Genomic DNA, 21,894 nt, shown 5'->3' with positions numbered 1-21,894 from the left:
GTTTATTGACTGCTTCTATATTGTGTACTGTACAAAATGCTACAAATGTGTTCATACTCATCTGCATTGAGGGTCATCTTAACCGCAATGCGGGGTCAACACCCTAAACACGAATAAAAAACCCCACGCCGTAACACAAACTCCTCTGTGATTCATTTTTAGCATTAAGGGTGGTGCATTACATGGTACCGTTTTCCAGGTGATTGTATTCCTTTTTGCCTGCTTCATTCACTGCATTTTCATATTTTCTCCTTTCGTCAATTAAATTCAATATTTCTTCTGTTACCCAAGGATTTCTACTAGCCCTCGTCTTTTTACCTGCTTGATCCTGTGCTGCCTTCACTACTTCATCCCTCAAAGCTACCCATTCTTCTTCTACTGTATTTCTTTCCCCCATTCCTGTAAATTGTTCCTTTATGGTCTACGTGAAACTCTGTACAACCTCTGGTTCTTTTAGTTTATCCATGTCCCATCTCCTTAAATTTCCACCTTTTTGCAATTTCTTCAGTTTTAATCTACAGGTCATAACCAATAGATTGTGGCCAGAGTCCACATCTGCCCCTGGAAATGCCTTACAATTTAGTACCTGGTTCCTAAATCTCTGTCTTACCATTATATAATCTATCTGATACCTTTTAGTATCTCCAGGGTTCATCCATATATACATCCTTCTTTCATGGTTCTTAAACCAAGTGTTACCTATGATTAAGTTCTGCTCTGTGCAAAATTCTACCAGGCGGATTCCTCTTTCATTTCTTAGTCCCAATCCATATTCACCTACTACGTTTCCTTCTCTCCCTTTTCCTACACCCGAATTCCAGTCACTCATGACTATTAAATTTTCGTCTCCCTTCACTATCTGAATAATTTGTTTTATTTCATCATACATTTCTTAAATTTCTTCGTCATCTGCAGAGCTAGTTGGCATATAAACTTGTACTACTGTAGTAGGTGTGGGCTTCGTATCTATCTTGGCCACAATAATGTGTTCACTATGCTGTTTGTAGTAGCTTACCCGCAGTCCTATTTTCCTATTCATTATTAAACCTACTCCTGCATTACCCCTATTTGATTTTGTGTTTATAACCCTGTAGTCACCTGACCAGAAGTCTTGTTCCTCCTGCCACCAAACTTCACTAATTCCCACTATATCTAACTTTAACCTATCCATTTCCCTTTTTAAATTTTCTAACCTACCTGCCCGATTAAGGGATCTGACATTCCACACTCCGATCCGTAGATCTCCTGATAACGACATCCTCTTGAGTAGTCCCCGCCCGGAGATCCGAACGGGGGACTATTTTACCTCCGGAATATTTTACCCAAGAGGACGCCATCATCATTTAATCATACAGCAAAACTGCATGCCCTCGGGAAAAATTAGGCCGTAGTTTCCCCTTGCTTTCAGCCGTTCGCAGTACCAACACAGCAAGGCCATTTTGGTTATTGTTACAAGGCCAGATCAGTCAATCACCCCGACTGTTGCCCTTGCAACTACTGAAAAGGCTGCTGCCCCTCTTCAGGAACCACACGTTTGTCTGGCCTCTCAACAGATACCCCTCCGTTGTGGTTGTACCTACGGTACGGCTATCTGTATCGCTGAGGCACGCAAGCCTCCCCACCAACGGCAAGGTCCATGCTACACTCATTCATAAATATGAATGTAATGCGAAACATCACGAAACCATAAAGTAGTTTCTACTAGATTCTTGTGGTTCTCAGTACTATTTCATTAGAATATATAAGATCTCTGTACCAACTACTCAAAAATGACGTGCTCCTACAATAACAGAACAAATATTTACATGTTATTTTAAAAAAATTACATGCAGTGATATTTACACACTCTGTGACCAAATGGTACTGAAACAGAGGATGACAGACTTAAGGCCGGAATACTAAATGTCTTCTTCCAAAACTGTTTCACAGAGGAAGACTGCACTGTAGTTCCTTCTCTAGATTGTCGCACAGATGACAAAATAGTAGATATCGAAATAGACGACAGAGGGATAGAGAAACAATTAAAATCGCTCGAAAGAGGAAAGGTCGCTGGACATTATGGGATACCAGTACAGAGTACGCGAAGGAACTTGCCCCCCTTCTTGCAGCGGTGTACCGTAGGTCTCTAGAAGAGCGAAGCGTTCCAAAGGATTGGAAAAGGGCACAGGACATCCCCGTTTGCAAGAAGGGACGTCGAACAGATGTGGAGAACTATAGACCTATATCTCTAACGTCGATCAGTTGTAGAATTTTGGAACACGTATTATATTCGAGTATAATGACTTTTCTGGTGACTAGAAATCTACTCTGTATGAATCAGCAAGGGTTTCGAAAAAGACGGTCGTGTGAAACCCAGCTCCCGCTATTCGTCCACGAGACTCAGACGGCCATAGACACGGGTTCACAGGTATATACCGTGTTTCTTCACTTCCGCAAGGCGTTTGACACAGTTCCCCACAGTCGTTTAATGAACAAAGTAAGAGCATGAGTTCCTAGATAACCGAACGCTGCGTGTCATTCTCAATGGAGAGAAGTCTTCCGAAGTAAGAGTCATTTCAGGTGTGCCGCAGGGGAGTGTCGTAGGACCATTCCTATTCACAATATACATAAATGACCTGGTGGACGACATCGGAAGTTCACTGAGGCTTTTTGCAGATGATGCTGTAGTGTATCGAGAGGTTGCAACAATGGAAAATTGTACTGAAATGCAGGAGGATCTGCAGCGAATTGACGCATGGTGCAGAGAATGGCTATTGAATCTCAATGTAGACAAATGTAATGTGCTGCGAGTACATAGAAAGATAGATCCCTTATCATTTAGCTACAATATAGCAGGTCAGCAACTGGAAGCAGTTAATTCCATAAATTATCTGGGAGTACGCATTATAAGTGATTTAAAATGGAATGATCATATAAAGTTGATCGTCGGTAAAGCAGATGCCAGGCTGAGATTCATTGGAAGAATCCTAAGGAAATGCAGTCCGACAACAAAGGAAGTAGGTTACAGTACACTTGTTCGCCCAATGCTTGAATACTGCTCAGCAGTGTGGGATCCGCACCAGGTAGGGTTGATAGAAGATATAGAGAAGATCCAACGGAGAGCAGCGCGCTTCGTTACAGGATCATTTAGTAATTGCGAAAGCGTTACGGAGATGATAGATAAACTCCAGTGGAAGACTCTGCAGGAGAGACGCTCAGTAGCTCGGTACGGGCTTTTGTTAAAGTTTCGAGAACATACCTTCACCGAAGAGCCAAGCAGTATATTGCTCCCTCCTACGTATATCTCGCGAAGAGACCATAAGGATAAAATCAGAGAGATTAGAGCCCACACAGAAGCATACCGACAATCCTTCTTTCCACGAACAATACGAGACTGGAATAGAAGGGAGAACCGATAGAGGTACTCAGGGTACCCTCCGCCACACACCGTCAGGTGGCTTGCGGAGTATGGATGTAGATGTAGATGTAGATAATTAACGGTAATTAAATAAAACCGAGAACAAATGCAAATGCAGGTTAAGAAGCAAATTTCTGTAAAATAATTATAATCTTCCAAGTGTTGAGTACGTTATATCTAAGAGCTTTGCAACAACAGCTCGAAAGTAACGTGCTCCTAAAATAGGGTGAACACCTCGAACGAATTTATGAGCATAACATGATGTCATACAACGACGTTTAAGACAATATCTGTTACTAAAAAACCATCCATAAAGTAAGTTATACTTCACCTAGTATATCTACATACAAGACTTGTTCCTACATCAAAATCGCAAGTGTCACTAATGTATCCAATGAATGATACTTCCGTTTTAGGTACCTGAATATAGCCTAAGGCTGACATAAAGAGAATGGCACGTCAAGGTTTCAAGAAATCATTCAAAAAATTTATAAAAACGATGTGTTTCTCATTTACACTAAATGACACTGCTTCTTCTCTCGGTCTGAAAGTTTTTTTTATTTTAATATAAATGATTACTTGCCTGATAGTTTATAATGTTTTAACTTCTTATTCACTCGTATTTGGTCTGCGACACGTTTTTCCCAATTTCATGAAGCAACGATATTTAACTTTTTGTGAAGCGTTTGCCATTGGCTGTTGTTGACGTAATACATAGTCGGCGCGGGAATTGTACACTGTCTGACCCGTGGCTCCACAGTCAGCAGTCACAGTGTAGGATCGTGGTATCACGTAAAAAACTGAGGAGCCGACCATCACCAGCCACAGTATTGCTTCATTTTCTTTTATTTAGTAGTACTGTCCGTAACTGCTGTTCCTACCCTTGCAGGACCCAAATAAATCTGTGGAGGGCTTTATCACAAGCCGAAACCGGTCATAATAAACAAATGCTATTGCGATGTCGATTGTTGTTTTAAACAAAAGTATAGCGCCAGATCTCTGCGCTCCACGGACAGTGTTGTCTAAATTTATGGCCCCATCCTATCAATGTACGAGCGTCCCCTGGTCTTCGTTTAGCTGTCGTTGTTCCTCCCCCTTTTCACTTAGTCACGTTAGCAACAGTCGATTAGGGCAGTTGTAGAAGGGTTGGAAGGTCCCTGTTGGTCCTGGCACTCGGGTGACAGTCAGTGACTTATCCACGTTTGGAACCGCTGTGGTCTCCCGACTGACCTACTCAGCTGCTACTGCTACTGACAAGTCGATACCTGCCCGTCTCCTATTATATTGGCAGGACGTCCCTCGTAATGGTGACATATTATACAGGGTGAAAAGTATTTAAACCGACAAACTCTGGGAGGTTGTAGAGGACATTAAAACAAATATTTTTCCCCTAATGTCATTTTTTCCTATGAGGAGTATTTAAACTGGTAGAAGAACTGTGCTCTGGGCGGATAATCAACTAGTTCCAGGTTTTGGACACACTATAAGTAAAATTGACGTAACAACTGCTCTCTAAGGACTGTTCTTACATTCGTCTGATTCGTCCCCACGTTACGTGCAATTGCACGATTGCTGATTGAAGGATCCCGTTCCACATGCTGCCAGACAGTCTCCTCAACTTGCAGCGTTCTTACCTTGCGACGGCGTCCCTGCCCAGGTAATCTGCTAAATGACCCGGTCTCACGCAGACGTTGGTACACTGCAGCAAAGGTCGTATGATACGGGATACGGCGATTAGGATACTGTTGTTGATAAACCCGCTGTGCAGCTCGTCCGTTGTGGTGCGTTACGCAGTACGCACCAACCATATCAGTGTACCCACTCCAGGTGTGTGGCTCCATTAGCAAACAGAGACAATGCACTACTACACTGGTGGACAGCAGTTGCCTACAACTGAAGAGCGTAATACGCCCTCTAACAACTGAAGATCGTAATACGCCCTCTAACAACCGAAGAGCATAATACGGCCTCCACCGGTTTAAATAATCCTCATTGGAAAAAATGAGATTCAGGAAAAGTATTTGTTTTGATGTCCCATACAACATTCTAAAGTATGTCGGTTTAAATACTTTTCACCCTGTATACTGATGTTCGAATACTTTTGATCACTTAGTGTATTTTGTAAACCATTCCTAACCGTACTTCAGAATTCCCTCATCTGACTCGAAACAGCGTGATACAAAGTGTAACGAACTGAAAGAGGACTCTGCTGTAAAGTAGGTGCGTTTTTGGCGGAAAAGGGCGTCTTTCTGTGTGAGATCGGGATCGTTCAATTTTGCAGTTGAAGTAACGTCGTGTGCATAAAAGTTGCTTGCATTAATTGGGAAGGTCTCCATTTCTGACTCGGGCGAACACCAATTAAAGCCTTAAAAAGATAATAGTGTGGAAGAGAGAGAGGGAACATCACTATCTGATGAATGTGAATGGAGCAGCAGGGAGATCCAACACGCACAGTCGCCTGTATCTGCATTTACATCTACCTAGATAGTCCGCAAGCCACCATGCGGTGCGTGGCGGAGCGTACTCCATACGAATTACTAGTAATTTCCTGTGCTGTCCCCTGTACTGATCCAATCGCAAATAGAGCGAGGGAAAAACGACTGTCTGTCTGGCTCCAAATGAGCACTAGCTTCTCCTATCTTACCTTCGTGGTCCTTAGGCGCAATGTATGTTGGTGGCGGCAATAGAATCGTTCTACAGTCAGTTTCAAATGCCGATTTTCTAGCCCCACGCATAGAACAGCTTTCTTTTTTATGTCATTGACACTTTCTGTGGAAGTGTGGGTGGTAATTTTTTGATCCACTGATCCCACATAAATGAGAATACACGAGAACCGCGGGTGTTCGAGCTTCGCAGTGACGGTAAAATCGACGTGGACAAAAAAAAAGCGATATAAGTCGCCGTGATTTCCATTGTTACTCTCCCGAGTCTTTATGCCATCGTAAAATTCTGCGTTTTATTCTACGCAGCTCGGCTGTGGTTATGCGAGATGCGACTTACAAAAAATATGCCGTATAATCGAGTTAAGTAAAACCGTCTACCTTCACGGAACTCAAATGAGAGGGGGGGGGGGGGGGAGTGATGGCGAGAGGGGGCGTATTCAGCCATTAACTTGAATTAGAACTGAAATACTGTTTTTTAATTCCGTATTTCGTACCGAATGCACATTTCCAAGAGTAGCTTCATATTCACGGTTTCAGATGAGTATCAAAAACCCCACATTATGATGTCAACGCGACATAAACTGTGTCTGTTGTAGATTATAGCATGCGTTTGGTTTGAATTCGTTAAGGTTTGATAGAATATATAAAAATTACGGTATAACATAACACAAGGTGAGAATTAATAAATCCGACATATTCCTGACTGCAAACAGAGGAACCAAAGTCCTAAGAACATGTGTCCAGAAATGCAGCGTTGCCACGGTTGATGGTGTTCATGAATGAAAGTTGCTCTAACCATCTGCCGTGTCTGTAGTCCACAGATGACGATCATGCAAATCAGTGATGCCAATTGTGCTAAAGATTCCTTCGTCGATATGGAGAACTGATGATAGAAATCCCATAATTGTGGTGATCTGGTACAAAAATTATTGACGGAATCCTTCCCGTAGACGGGAAATCAGCTACTGATGATCTAACATTCTGTTTGTTCTAAGTCGTGTCTCCCTACAACTTTGGCGCAACGACGCTCTGAGAGTGTTTTTTAGGGGACTGACTAGTTTGAACCTGGCACCTGTAGCTGGTAAGGAGACGCCATACCACACATAACATGTAGAGTTCAGAAGAGTTCAGTGACACTAGCGATGATATAACCAAATACTTAATGATTTCAGCGTCAGCTCCACTGCACTCCTTGTAAAAGAATCTTAATACTAACTAAATTTAGTGGAAGGGGTTCAAGGCTTTCCTATTTTTAGTTAGCTGGTAAAATAACGTTGAAAAATCATTTAAGTTTACCGTTGAAAATTTTATTCTACTCACAAAACTTTGTTTATAAATTGTACTATTGATAAAAAGAAATGTTTTGATACAGGATGATAAAAACCAACTGCGTTCGACAAAAATGTGAACGAATATTGCCGGCCGCGGTGGTCTCGCGGTTCTAGGCGCTCAGTCGGGAACCGCGCGACTGCTACGGTCGCAAGTTCGAATCCTGCCTCGGGCATGGATGTGTGTGATGTCCTTAGGTTAGTTAGGTTTAAGTAGTTCTAAGTTCTAGGGGACTGATGACCACAGATGTTAAGTCCCATAATGCTCAGAGCGATTTGAAACATGTTTTTAACGAATATTACCTGAATGGGTTTCCAAGTTCTACAATGGATCGAAGGAAGACCTATGCCATATCACATCTATAATGTAGGTTTAAATTAAGTTTCACAAAAGAGAAAACTATCAAAATGGTCTACAGTGACCCTCAATTATCTTTAATTACTTATCTAACTTGTCGTAAATTACAGTGGCTGATGTGGCTTCTCAATAATTATATAACAGAAAAATCATCGCGTTTCGGATTTTAGCTTACGTAGCAAATGTGAACACCATGTGCTTTAATTGACGATCGACACAAGTATTATTCAAAAAGGGGGTTAACATATGAAACTTCTGCAGTTCTGAGTGAAGCGTTATACGCTGTTATGCGGCATCGCGTGCGTTCATTACCTTGACAGTGTTTAGGCAGCGTCAGGGGGCACAGCTCCAAGCACCTCGCCATCTCGGTGGCAACTCTCTTCTAACTTCTGCTTACTACAATTTACCGAAGTTGGTTTTATAAAAGCTATCTGGCTGTGTTTGCAACTGACCAATCAGAGTCTCAATGTTAACCTTAAACTCTGCCTACAAAAATTCTGCCTATCCAATGAGAAACGTTATCTTTTCGTGGTGGGGCAATTTTTTTAACATTTGCAACGTAACAGAGACGCGAAAAAGTCTCACGCTAAAACTTGCAGCTAATGTGGTCCTTTTAGCGTTATCGTAAGATCTATACTTTTCATCTGGAGGGCTCTATCTTTCAACATGGGCTGGAGGGTGGTCCTAATGTAACATACACGTGAAAAAGCCTCACGCTAAAACTTGCGGGTGGTAGTGGCCCTTTTTGTGTTATCGTAAGATCTATACTGTTTTTCTGGAGGGCTCTAGCTTTTAACATGGGCTGGGGGGTGGTCCTCTACGTAACAGAGACGCGAAAAAGTCTCACGCTAAAACGTGTAGGTGGTAGTCTTAGTCCGTCCCTTATCGTAGGGCCTTCTAGCTTAACACGATTCTGCTCTCGGCTTCTGTTCTCGTTTCTCCCCTCAGAACTGCGTCTGTCTCACGGTGGGAAGGTATGACATGCATTTAGGCGTTCTTGTATTAGTCCGTGGTATTCCATTTCCTTACTCGTTGATCATATTACTTTGGTTAATTTAATGTCAGGATTTATTTGGAGCTATGACACACACTGCCGGATTTGCTATCATGTCAGTGTTTTCATGGAAGGTGTTGGATTTGCCTGACACCTTACAATGATTATTGCCTCGTTGCAGTTGATGGGGATACTAGCGGGTGTCACGAAATCGTTCTTTGGCTTACACCTTGTTGAAGGGCTACTTGCCCGGAGCTTGTGTTAGGGTTCGTCACAATATCCTGTAGAACCCGGTTCTCCATATCTGGTGTACGCACAATCCGCGGCCTCCCTGCATATTCGTCTGCCTGAAAGGCCCATGATCACACAAACGCGCAAAAATGGCTTGTGTGTGATGTGGTTTGTGTCTGTGATGGTACTTGTTTTGGTTTAGCCTTGCTGCCTCTTTGCTCTTTCCATTTGCTTGGCCGTACACAAAGACCACTTCTGCTCGTTCACGACATGAATACTAGATAATTCTGCTGCCTACAGCACGCTGCGTCAGTCATGCAGCCTGGAATACACAAGGAACTCACGGTACGTTGTCAGAAAAACTGTCATTCGTCAGCGCCATCTACCGTGGGCCACGATGCATTTTCGGACACGTGTTCATGTACCTCTTTACCTCCAATTCCAGCCAGAAATCCGTCCCCGAAGTTTGCCGGTTTTAATAATGTTCATCCTCTTATTCTATTAATAACTTATTAAGTACCTGTGTGTCTTGCTGATTACAGTTGAGTATGACACTCCAATGAAGTAATTTCCACAAGTTGCTTTAGCGTGTATGATTTTATGAACTGTTTCAAACAACATCGGAACCTCGAAACATGTTTGGGCAGCGTACAGCGACTCAAATTTGTTTCATAGGTTCCGATCAGGCGAATATCGTGGGAAAGACATCAAGTACATTTCCTATCATGCTGCTGAAACCATAGTAGCAAGATTCTGGTTTTGTGCCTCAATCGCTTTGCCTGAGAAACGCATCAAGCATGAAGTGGAGCAGATGGTCTGCTGTAATGTCATCGCTGCCAAAATTGAACCAATGGTCCACAAGCCCGCGACAAAAGCACGGTTTCTGTTTCAAGCAGCCGTCCTCTTGCATAAAAGCATATCCGGGCACAACCACCGACGTGGTGCGAGAAGCAGCTTGATTCTTCTGACCAGGCGACGTGTTTCCGTTCATCCACGGCCAGATCTATATTTTAGGCAATCTTGTAGGCAGGGAAACCATACCGCTTTAGGCGCCTTTTGTGCTGACGGAAAACGAATGTTGGGGAAAAAGGGATTCCGAGCTTTTGTGCTATAATGCTTTAGTTATATGTTTACGTGAAGAAGTGGCTTCTACTGCCAAGAAACCGGTAGTGATCAAATAATAAATGACTAAATACAGCTGAGGTGATTTATTAATACCTAAGATAACAAAACTAGAGCATCCAATTCACACTGCGATCGCAGTTGACAAAGTCACATTTAAAAGAGCGCAAAATTCCCAAGAATTTTTGCAGAAGCTCGAAATTCAGTGCGAACTTCAATGCGAAATACTTTCAGTAGTTTCCAAAACAAACTCTGCTTCGACATGCGGCACAAAACCCAATGAGTACACCGCGGCAAGATGCAATCAATAATTTCTGTGCGTGATGATAATGGCCATTTCACTGATGACAGTGCCACTAAAGCAGAGTTATTAAATACTGTTTTCTGAATTAACTTCAGATAAATAGGCGAATAGATATTCCAAAATTCGAATGAAGAACAACTGACGACGTGAGTAACATAGAAGTAGATGAATGAATGAATGAATGTCTTGTGACAAGGGCCTCCCGTAGGGTAGACCATTCGCCGGGTGCAAGTCTTTCGATTTGACGCCACTTCGGTGACTTGGCACGTCGATGGGGATGAAATGATGATCATTAGGACAACACAACACCCAGTCCCTGAGCGGAGAAGATCTCCGACTCAGCCGGGAATCGAGCCCGGGCCCTTTGATTGACATTCTGTCGTGCTAACCACGCAGCTACCAGGGGCGGACATAGTAGATACCTCCGGTGTAACGAAACAGTTTAAACAATTAAGAAAGGAAATGCCTCCGATCCAGAATGCATACCAATCAGGTTCGTGATACAATAGCTCCATAGTTAACAATGATATACAATAGCTGACTCGTCGAAAGATCCGTACCCTAAGACTGGAACGTTGCACATGTCACACCAGCCCCCAAGAAAGGAAATAGAAGTAATCAGCTGAATTTCACATCTATATAACTAATGACTATTTGCAGTAGGATTGTGGATCATGTACTGTGTTCGAATATTTCGAACTACCTCGAGGCAAACGATTTATTCATAAACATTCAATAACGATTGAGACTAAGTAATGGGTGCTCTAGACAGGGAATGTCAAATTTATTCCATATTTTTAGTTTTTCAGAATGATTTAGGCACCGTTCCTCACAAGCAAATTCTTATCAAATTGCATCTCTGTGACGTTGTACGACTGGATTTGAGTTCCTCTCAGAAAGGTCTGAGTTCGTAATAACTGATGGAAAGTCATGGAGTAAAACAAAAGTAATATTTGGCGTACCCCAAGTAAGTGTTATAGGCCCTCTCTTGTTTCTGATGTATATAAACTACTTAGGAGACAATCTGAGCAGCCATTTAGGCTGTTTGCAGATGAAGCTGCCATTGCAAAGGCACCAGAACCAATTGAAAAATGATTTAGACAAAATATCTGTATTGTGGGAAAAGTACCAATTGAGTATGACTCAAGAAAAGTATGAAGTCATCCACAAGAGAACTAAAAGCAAACCGATGCATTTCGATTACACCATAAATCACACAAATCTAAAGGCTATAAATTCTACTAAATACTTAGGGATTACAATTACGAATAATTTAAATGGGAACAGTCACATAGATAATATTGTGTGGAAAGGAGACAAAAGCCTGTGATTTACTGGCAGAACACTTAGAGAGTGCAACAGGCGTACTAAGGAGACCCCTTGCATCACACTTACCTGCCCTCTTCTCGAATACTGCTGTGTGGTGTGGAACTTTCATCATATGGGACTGACGGAGGACATCGAAAAAGTTCAAAGGACAGCAGGTTTCGTATTATCACGACATAGTGCTAATTAACTTGAATCGCTGTGGCAGTCACTGAAACAAAGGCTTTTTCTTTGCGGCAGGATCACCTCGTGAAATTTCAGTCACTACCTTTCTCCTCTGACTGCAAAAATATTCTGCTGGCGCCCACACAAGTAGGGAGAAATTATCATGGTAGTAAACAGAGCTCGCACAGAAAGTTTTAAGTGCATGTTTTTCCCGCACACCTTTCGAGAGTATAACGGTAGCCGTGCACTTATTTGTGAATTACCGAGTAATCACATAAAGGTAGATGTCATTCGGTCAACATTGGAATAAGGAGGGGTCGTCTACTGCGAACTCCTTGGTTTAACAAGGTGCACTGAATAACGTGCTACGGGCCACTTCACACCCGTATCTTACAAGACGGCGGTGATATTTTCCTGCAGGATAACTGTCCGTGTCGCAAGGCCAGAATTGTGCTACAGAGGTTTGAGGAGCGTGACAGTGATCACACGTTGGTGTCTTGGCCACCATATGCGCTGTTCTAGACCCTATGGTACACATCTGGGACGCTGTCGGGCGCCAGCTAAGCACCCACAAACCTCCGGTCCCTAATTAACGGAAATCGCCCTGTGCGTAGCCGTCTGGTACCGCATACGACCATAAACCTCGTCGAATCAATGCCACGCAGAGTCGCTGTTGTATTAGGTTACAAGGGATGACCACCATCAGTGTGCTTTTGTGTTGTACAGGTAATGATCGCTCTGACATTCCTTCCCCACGTAGCTTCCATTTATCTTTATACACCCCTATTACATCATTGATTGGCTCGCCTTTTTATACTTTTCTAATATATCCAGTATTTCTTTTACCTACTACGTCTACAACTTTGCTTCCACCGTTTTTTTCTCGAAGGTCGGGGCTTTATTGTGAAAAAGCTTACCAAAAAATGTGATTCCTAGTATTGCCCATCGCTGGTCAGTACATTCTCCCATCTCGTGGGACCTCTGCTGTTCCTGATCTATATAAATGACCTGGGTGACAATCTGAGCAGTTCTCTTAGGTTGTTCGCAGATGATGCTGTAATTTATCGTCTAGTAAGGTCATCCGAAGACCAGTATCAGTTGCAAAGCGATTTAGAAAAGATTGCTGTATGGTGTGGCAGGTGGCAGTTGACGCTAAATAACGAAAAGTGTGAGGTGATCCGCATGAGTTCCAAAAGAAATCCGTTGGAATTCGATTACTCGATAAATAGTACAATTCTCAAGGCTGTCAATTCGACTAAGTACCTGGGTGTTAAAATTACGAACAACTTCAGTTGGAAGGACCACAGAGATAATATTGAGGGGAAGGCGTTTCATTGGCAGGACACTTAGAAGATGCAACAAGTCCACTAAAGAGACAGCTTACACTACACTCGTCCGTCCTCTGTTAGAATATTGCTGCTCGGTGTGGGATCCTTACGAGGTGGGATTGACGGACGACATCGAAAGGGTGCAAAAAAGGGCAGCTCGTTTTGTATTATCACGTAATAGGGGAGAGAGTGTGGTAGATATGATAAGCGAGTTGGGATGGAAGTCATTAAAGCAAAGACGTTTTTCGTCGCGGCGAGATCTATTTACGAAATTTCAGTCACCAACTTTCTCTTCCGAATGCAAAAATATTTTGTTGAGCGCAACCTACATAGGTAGGAATGATCATCAAAATAAAATAAGAGAAATCAGAGCTCGAACAAAAAGGTTTAGGTGTTCGTTTTTCCCGCGCGCTTTTCGGGAGTGGAGTGGAAGCGAGATAGTGTGATTGTGGTTCGATGAACCCTCTGCCAAGCACTTATATGTGAATTGCAGAGTAATCATTTAGATGTAGATGTAGATCTTTCGGATAGCATACGAATCCCGTAGCGGAAGAATTGGGCGTCTTTCTTTGGGATCCATGAATCGATTCAATTTTGCACTTGTTCATATGGTAGGAAGTGCTGGCCAGCCACTCTCCATGCAACTGATCGAAAAAGGTGGTAGTCAGAGATAGCAACGTATCGAGAATACGGCGGGAGAGGTAGGACTTCTGGTTCCAACGTTTCCATATATATTTTGGCGGGTCTTGCGACAGGGGGTCGAGCACTGACCTGCTGCAAAATTACCTTTACGCGTCTATCGAAGTATTGTGGCCGTTTGTGTTTCAGTGCTGGGTTCGAAGGCATCAGTTGTTTTCGATAATGATGTCCTGTGACTGTTTTCGTCTGTTTCAGTAGCTACGAAAACGTTCTGTCTTCCACCGCCATGCCGGTCTTCGACATCAAAATCACCGTTCTTAAGACGTTGAAAATATTCTCTACACGTTCTTCCACTAATAGTTCCCTCACCATTGGCCTTACCCAGCATTTTAAGAGGCACATCTGCCGGTTTATCCATATTAAAGCAGAAAATTAAAGCTTTCCGCAAATGGCGAGAAATGAGTACGTAAGTTGACGTACTTAATAGAGAATAACCTAATGATGCAATCGCAAGTCGACTATTACACCTATAATCACCCATCCGAACCCGACTTGCCGCAACTGCCCTCTATTGCAAAGCGGCGGAGGCAAAGTTGTTGATCTAATATTTCTGGAAATCCTTTCAGTGCTGTTAGGAACCTCATTTCAGACGATTGACAAGTATTTCTGTGCCCTTTTGTAGGGAAAGTGCAGCAACCGCCATAGTCTTTTGAAATGTACGGTATTTTTAGTTTCTTTTATCACCTTGTTCGTGACAGTGCAAGATCTTCTTAAAACTACTGTTTTCTACTGAAGGAAACATTTATTTTTTCAACATAACGTCTTAATTACTGTATCGAAAAAAATAACGTTACGTAATGAAGGACAAGTGGAAACATAGTGGCGAGTAACAACAGCGCTTCGGAAAGTGTAGAATTTGTTTCCTTTATTGCAGTATATGACTACAGAATCTTCTGTCCTCAGACTATGGATATCGGTCAGTGGTGATAATCTTCCGATATGTTTAGAACGCCGTATTTTTAGTTATGTTCGACGAAGCCTAATAGATTCTGTTTGTATCTCTTGACGATGCCACTCTGGATTTATTGTACAGCGTGTTTCAAATTATTTGTAACAACTGTTTTTAGACTGGTACAACTGTTGTTAGAAACAAAATTATAGGTGACTCTTCCTGGCGATGCTAGGCTTTCTCCGGCCCTGGGACGATGAGATTTCACCGAACAAGCAGAGTCTGCTAACCAGATATGCTGCATACTACCCAATCCAGTAACCAGATAGTCATTTTGAACAATGAAACCACGAGAGTCGTGTCTCTAAGAGGAGAAAGATATCTTAGAAGCGAATCAGGAACTTTAATTTGGCCCAGTCTACAGATTTTCGTGCTATGTAGATGACTGGATGATAGGCAACACGCATTACATATGAGCGCCGCAGAATGCCTATATACTGTCATCACTGGGGTGCATAAACGCTATTCAGCGACACCTAGCGTAGCATCAGTGCACACTTTATCTCTCACACTCATTGTTCCCCATGATGTCTTCTACGACTCCTTGATCTTTCTGTCAAGCACTGAAACAACCCATATTTGGATACGTGTTAAACAGATCTGAAGATGATCACCATTCACTGTAGTCTGTAGTCAGAGGACGAAAATATTTTTGTGTTCACAGACTGGAATAAAAGAAAGAAATTTTACGTAACTGATGTTTTGTTTGTTTACAGCTACTTATCAGTAGTTCAGAAACGCTTTGAAATTCCGGTTCGATAGTGGCAAAGCACGACACTATTTGGAAATTTGTGTTAAGGTCTTATGGGACCAAACTGCTGAGGTTATCGGTCCCTAAGCTTACCTGCTACTTAATCCAGCTCCAACTAACTTACGCTTAGGGAAACACACACACACCCATACCCAAGGGAGGACTCGAACCTCCGACGGGGGGATCCGCGCTAACCGTACCATGCGCCTAAGACCGCGCGGCTACCCCGACCAGCGCAGCACGACACTATTGGTTTAAAACGAAATGGCGTATTCCATTGATAAATTGGTGGATCGTGTGGTAACAGCGCAAATGGCGGAGCTGTGTTAGTCTAATGCAAATACTGTTTTTCGGCGGTATGTTTCTGCCTGACACAGTTGACACATTCTGCTCCTGCTAAAAACTGATTACAGTGCGATACTCCATCATGTTCCTACAAACAAAGAAAAACTTCATAAGCTTCCGCTATTTTCTGAAGGTGTATAAAATACAGGGAGCGAAAGGATATTAAAAATTTGTACAGAATCCAAATGGCAGTATTAAGTGTCGAGGGGCACGAAAGGGAAGCATTGGTCGAGAAAGAAATGAGATAGGGTTGTAGCCTATCCCAGATGTTATTCAATCTGTATATTAATCAAGCAGTAAAGGAAACAAAAGAAAAATTTGGAGTAGGAATTAAAATCCAGGGAGAAGAAATAAAAACCTTGAGGTTTGCCTATGACATTGTAATTCTGTCTCAGACAGAAGAGGACTTGGAAGAACAGTTCAACGGAATTAACAGCGTCTTAAAAGGAGAATATAAGACGAACATAAACAAAAGAAATACGAGGATAATAGAATGTAGTCGAATTAAATCAGGTGACGAAAGGGGAACTAGATTATGAAATGAGACACTTATAGTAGTAGATGAGTTTTGCTATTTGGTAGTAAAAGATGGTCAAAGTAGAGAGGATATAAAATGTAGACTGTCAATGGCACGGAAAGCGTTTCTGACGAAGAGAAATTTGCTAACATCCAGTAAAGATTTAAGTGTCAGGAAGTCTTTTCTGAATGTATTTGTTTGGAGTGTAGCCATGTATGGAAGTGAAACATGGAGCCGGCCGCTGTGGCCGAGAGGTTCTATGCGTAACAGTTTGGAACCGCGGGACCGCTATGGTCGCAGGGGGACTGATGACCTCAGAAGTTAAGTCCCATAGTGCTCAGAGCAGTTTGAACCGTTTGAAACATGGACGATAAACCCTATAGACAAGAAGCGAATAGAAACTTTTGGAATGTGGTGCTACAGAAGAATGCTGGAGATTAGATGGGTATATCACGTAATTAATGAGGAGGTACTGAACAGAACTGGGGAGAAGAGGAATTTGAGGCACAACTTGCCTACAAGAAGGGATCGGTTGGTAAGATATGTTCTGAGGCATCAAGGGATCACCAATGTAGTACTAGAGGGAAGCGTGGAGGGTAAAACTCGTAGAGGGAGGCCAAGAGATGAAGACACCATGCAGATTAAGAAGGATGTAGATTGCAGTAGTTATATGGACATGAAGCTTAGACAGGATAGGATAGGTTGGAGACCTGCATCAAATCAGTCTTTGGACTGAGGACCACAACAATAACAACAACAACAACAACTGTTATTTTTTCCATGTGATAGTTAAAACTTTAAAAATAGACCTCGATTTTTAAGTCGCTTTTTTATTGGAGATGTTTTATGATGCATACTGCTTGTTTGACTGTTACATGTACACATGGAAGGGGTGAGTAGAGAACAATCTAAATTACGTCAGATAGGTAAAACTGTTTATAAGACACACGAAGACACGTGCTCGTGCAGCTATTAGTTGAAATGGCTTAAATATTTTTATCTTTATATTATATCTCCCTTTATTAAAACATAATAAGTATATTGTTCATTACAGTTTCTAAATAGTTCATAGATGGCGCCAAATGTCAGTCAGATGCTTGGTTGGTGCAATTTGGCTATTCCAATACAGATATAGATGGTACTAACCTCATTATCCCGGAACCGATGGCCGTCGCAGTCTGGTCCCTTTAATCCCACAAACCAACCAACCTCATTATCCATTGTGTCTTCGTGTGTCCTATACATTTTTAAAAGATATTAAAAGAAATTTACCTATGTGTCGTAATTTAGATGTTTTAATAATAATAACAGACTCACAAGGAGTGAAACGGAAATTTTATTACTACAATGTAAAGAATTTTACTAATGTTTAATTTTATGTAATTGTCATGCAAATTTGAAGTGGTTTACTTGCCTTGAATTTTATATACGTAGTTCATGTAGATGGCGCCGTGAAGCCAACCGATGTGTTCTCCATACAGCCTGCCGCCCGCAAACAGTAGTATTCAATGAACTGTGGGTGAAGCCCGACCAAGTGGGACTTACATGCTTTGACCGAAAATAATAGTAGTATGTGATACACAAATCATATGAGTTAAGCCATTACTTGTAATTTTTTATGGTACCATCTGACTATATAGTTCTTGTATTCTTTGCAATGAGAAGCCGGCCGCGGTGGTCTAGCGGTTCTAGGCGCTCAGTCAGGAACCGCGCGGCTGCTACGGTCGCAGGTTCGAATCCTGCCTCGGGCATGGATGTGTGTGATGTCCTTAGTTTAGTTAGGTTTAAGTAGTTCTAAGTTCTAGGGGACTGATGACCTAAGATGTTAAGTCCCATAGTGCTCAGAGCCATTTGAACCATTTTTTTGCAATGAGAATGGCTAGCTTCTAGCTGAAATCTAGATCTGCATAATAAAACTGAAGCAAGGGACGACTGATTGCTCCAATATATAATTTTCAAATAACAATACTTATCAAATAACAGCGAAGAGCTTCAGAAAAATCCAGCTGAAGGAAAGACCACTCTACGAGGGGCGTTTGAGAAGTCCATACAAAGTCCGAGAGATGGCACTACCGGCGTGTATTGAGGTCATGTGTAGTTAGTAGCATCTTTGGAAAGAACGCTCACCAAGTGTCAGCCATATTGGTCTATTTCTTTGTGTTTGGCATTCGTGTGAATCAAGATAGTTGAGTGGTTGTCAAAAAGTGGACGAAAAAGAATTGCGTGTGGAGTTTAAACATTACTTTGTAAAAAGCAAAACGCCCCAGAAGGCTAAAGAGAAGCTTGATAAACATTACGGTGAATCTGCACCTTCGATTAAAACAGTTTGTAAGGGGTTTCAAAATTTTCGTAGTGGCCATATGGACACAAGTGATGCTGAACGTTCTGCACGCCCTGTGGAGGTTACGACTCCAAAAATCATTGATAAAATCCGTGATATGATGATGGATGACAGAAGAGTTAAGGTCCATGAGATTGCTAGTGCTGTGGGCATCTCGAATGAACGAGTACATAATTTTTTGCATAAGCATTTGGGTATTGCCAAAAACGGAATCGTGTGAAGTGTTACAAGGGTGGTTTACAGCTATTTAGGAAGAATCTTCAGTACTTTAAGCGTCTTTTTGTCACTGTGGATGAAACATGGATACATTACTATACTCCTGATACCAAACAACAATCTAAACAATGGTTTACCAAGGGAGAACCTGCAACAAAAAAAGTGAAGACCATTCCTTCGGCCGGATAGGTTATGGCGGCTGTCTTTTGGGATTCGCAAGGGATAATTCTCACCGAATATCTGGGAAAGGGTAAAAGTATTACAGGTGCATATTGTTTATCGTTCTGGACCGTTTTAAAACGGATGTGCAACAAAAACGTCTTCGATTGCACCGCAAAAAAGTCCTTTTCCATCACGACAATGAAGCAGCACACACCTCAGCAGTTGTGGTCGCAAAATTAACGGGAATAGGATTCAGACTCGTTTCACATCCCTTCTATTCTCAAGACATGGCTGCCTCGAACTGCTATTTGTTCCCCAATTTGAAGAAATGCTTGGCGGTACAAAGATTTTATTTAAATGAGGAGGTGATTCCAGCAACTAATAACTAGTTTGCAAACTTGGACACTTCCTTTTATTCGGAAGGGATCAACAAATTAGAACAGCGTTGGACGAAATGTTCTAAAAGGAGACTATGTCCTAAAATAAAATAGGTATACTCCAAACACTTAAGTAGTTTTAATTTTTGCACGGACTTTTCAAACGCCCCTCGTGTATCGCATTCTTCGTATGAACAGAATATCTTGGTTGGTCAGTAGTCCACGCTGCCTTCGCTGACAATAACACAGCAGAAAACAGAACCATTGTCAACCAAAGGAAGATGAGCGCCCCTCAACTTCTGCATTAACTCTTTCAGTCAGAGGAGCAGCGGCGGCAGAAGCTGCAGCATCAACAACAACAACAGTGACATAAACTAGGGGAGCTTCTGGCAGATAAAAGTAAAAGGGATGGGCTAAAGTTGGTCGCCACCACATTGACAGAATGGAAACAAAACTCACATACGCGTATAAACTCTCTCTCTCTACACACACACACACACACACACACACACACACACACACACATAAATATGGGCGCGAGCAATAATAAGGCAGAGACGACGCATCTTGACGCACAAATAAAAGAAGAAGCCCAGCTCTGAAGATTGCAGATCCCCTTTTCCCGGAATTCCGTCGGTTTTTTATCCGCCGCACTATACGGCCGACACGCTTCCATCATCGACAAGCGGAACGAGTTCCACGTTTCTGGCGGGATTCCGCCGAACTCCGGACAATATAGGAAGGAGGGATAAATTAAATAAGGGGAAAAAAACACGCCTGTGCCTGATGTTCTCCTACGTCACCAGACGCTCTCAAACTCCGATATAATGTGGAAAGTTCCCATCCGTAAGGCATCAGGCGAAGTTCTACCGAAACCACGTCAGACGCAGTGATCAGGAATATCCGTGGCGCGAATGTTTACGGAAGTAGTACACGTAATTTAACTATCATATTAGGCTTGTATAGGATAGTAATCTGTCCTCTTTCAACCTTGATAGCCTCTCTCTGGAGGAAGTTATTTAGATAAGACTAGCTAATATATATTTGGCCATAAGCAATCACATAAAATTGTTACCTAATTATTATTGTTGCATATGTGGACACCAATTTAGCATTTAGAACTTGAATCCCTCATCTGGTGCCTCATTTTTTTCAACATTAATTTATCTATGGCATAATTTATTCAGCTTCAAATGGTTCAAATGGCTCTGAGCACTATGCGACTTAACTTCTCAGGTCATCAGTCGCCTAGAACTTAAAACTAATTGAACCTAACTAGCCTAAGGAAATCACACACATCCATGCCCGAGGCAAGATTTGAACCTGCGACCGTAGCGGTCACGCGGTTCCAGGCTGAAGCGCCTAGAACCACACGGCCATCCCGGCAGGCTTATTCAGCTTCAATTACGGTATTTGTATCTTCACGCTACTACTTTTTTGTAGATTTCATTTATTACATTACACTTGCCCTCGGTAAAATAACTCCTTTACCTACCACTTTTCCCTAGTTGTCTATTAAATTCGAACTAGTTCTTGTGTGAACGTACTGTTATTTTGCAGCTTACAACTAATTTTTACCAGTTACAGGGTGAAAGTTGTTGAAGTGTCCGACCATGGTAGCTTAGTGGTCAGCGCGACGGAATGTCATACCTAACGGCTCAGGTTCGACTTCCTGCTGGGTCGGAGATTTTCTCCGCTCAGGTACTGGGTGTTATGTTGTCCTTATCATCATCATTTCATCCCCATCGACACGCAAGTCGCCGAAATGGCGTCAACTCGAAAGACTTGCACCAGGCGAATGGTCTACCAGACGGGAGGCCCTGACCACACGGCATTTTCAGTTATTGAACTACATGAAATAAAATCGTCATCACTTCTGAACGGTTTGCGGTGGTACGTTCAAACTGCACGGTTGGCCGCGACGCGTGGTGAAAATTAGTGGGCATGGTATGATTGGGTTTAGCTGCGAAGCCAACTTTTATTTGGATGGGTTCGTCAATAAACAAAATTGGCTCATTTGGGAAATTGAAAATCTACATTTCGCGTTCGACAAGTCTCTTGATCCTCAACAGGTGACTGTGTGGTGTGCAGTGACCAGGCACGGAATAAATCGGTGCGATATTCCTCAATGGCACAGTGACTACCGGAGGGCACGTTCAGGTTTTCGAATATTATTTCAGACCCATTATCCAAAGTGTCCCTGATTTCGACAAGGTGTGGTTCATGCAAGGCGTAGCTCGACCCCATCGATGCAGGAGACTGTTTGATGTTCTGGAGGAGCACTTTGTGGAACTCACTCTTGCCCTGCAACTGGCTTGGGC

The 21,894-nt window shown here is 42.4% G+C and overlaps 1 protein-coding gene across 1 annotated transcript in view; it reads left to right on the top strand.

Moving 5' to 3' along the window:
- The window catches only part of LOC126291467 (uncharacterized), a 2,161,958-nt gene that overhangs the window by 842,766 nt on the left and 1,297,298 nt on the right, over nucleotides 1–21,894 (top strand). The gene's annotated exons all lie outside the window — the stretch shown is intronic.

This window comes from Schistocerca gregaria, chromosome 9 (assembly GCF_023897955.1).
Source record: "Schistocerca gregaria isolate iqSchGreg1 chromosome 9, iqSchGreg1.2, whole genome shotgun sequence".
Classification (NCBI taxonomy): Eukaryota; Metazoa; Arthropoda; class Insecta; order Orthoptera; family Acrididae; genus Schistocerca; species Schistocerca gregaria.
The sequence above is the reverse complement of the archived record's forward strand: the minus strand, read 5'-3'. Positions and strand labels throughout refer to the sequence as shown.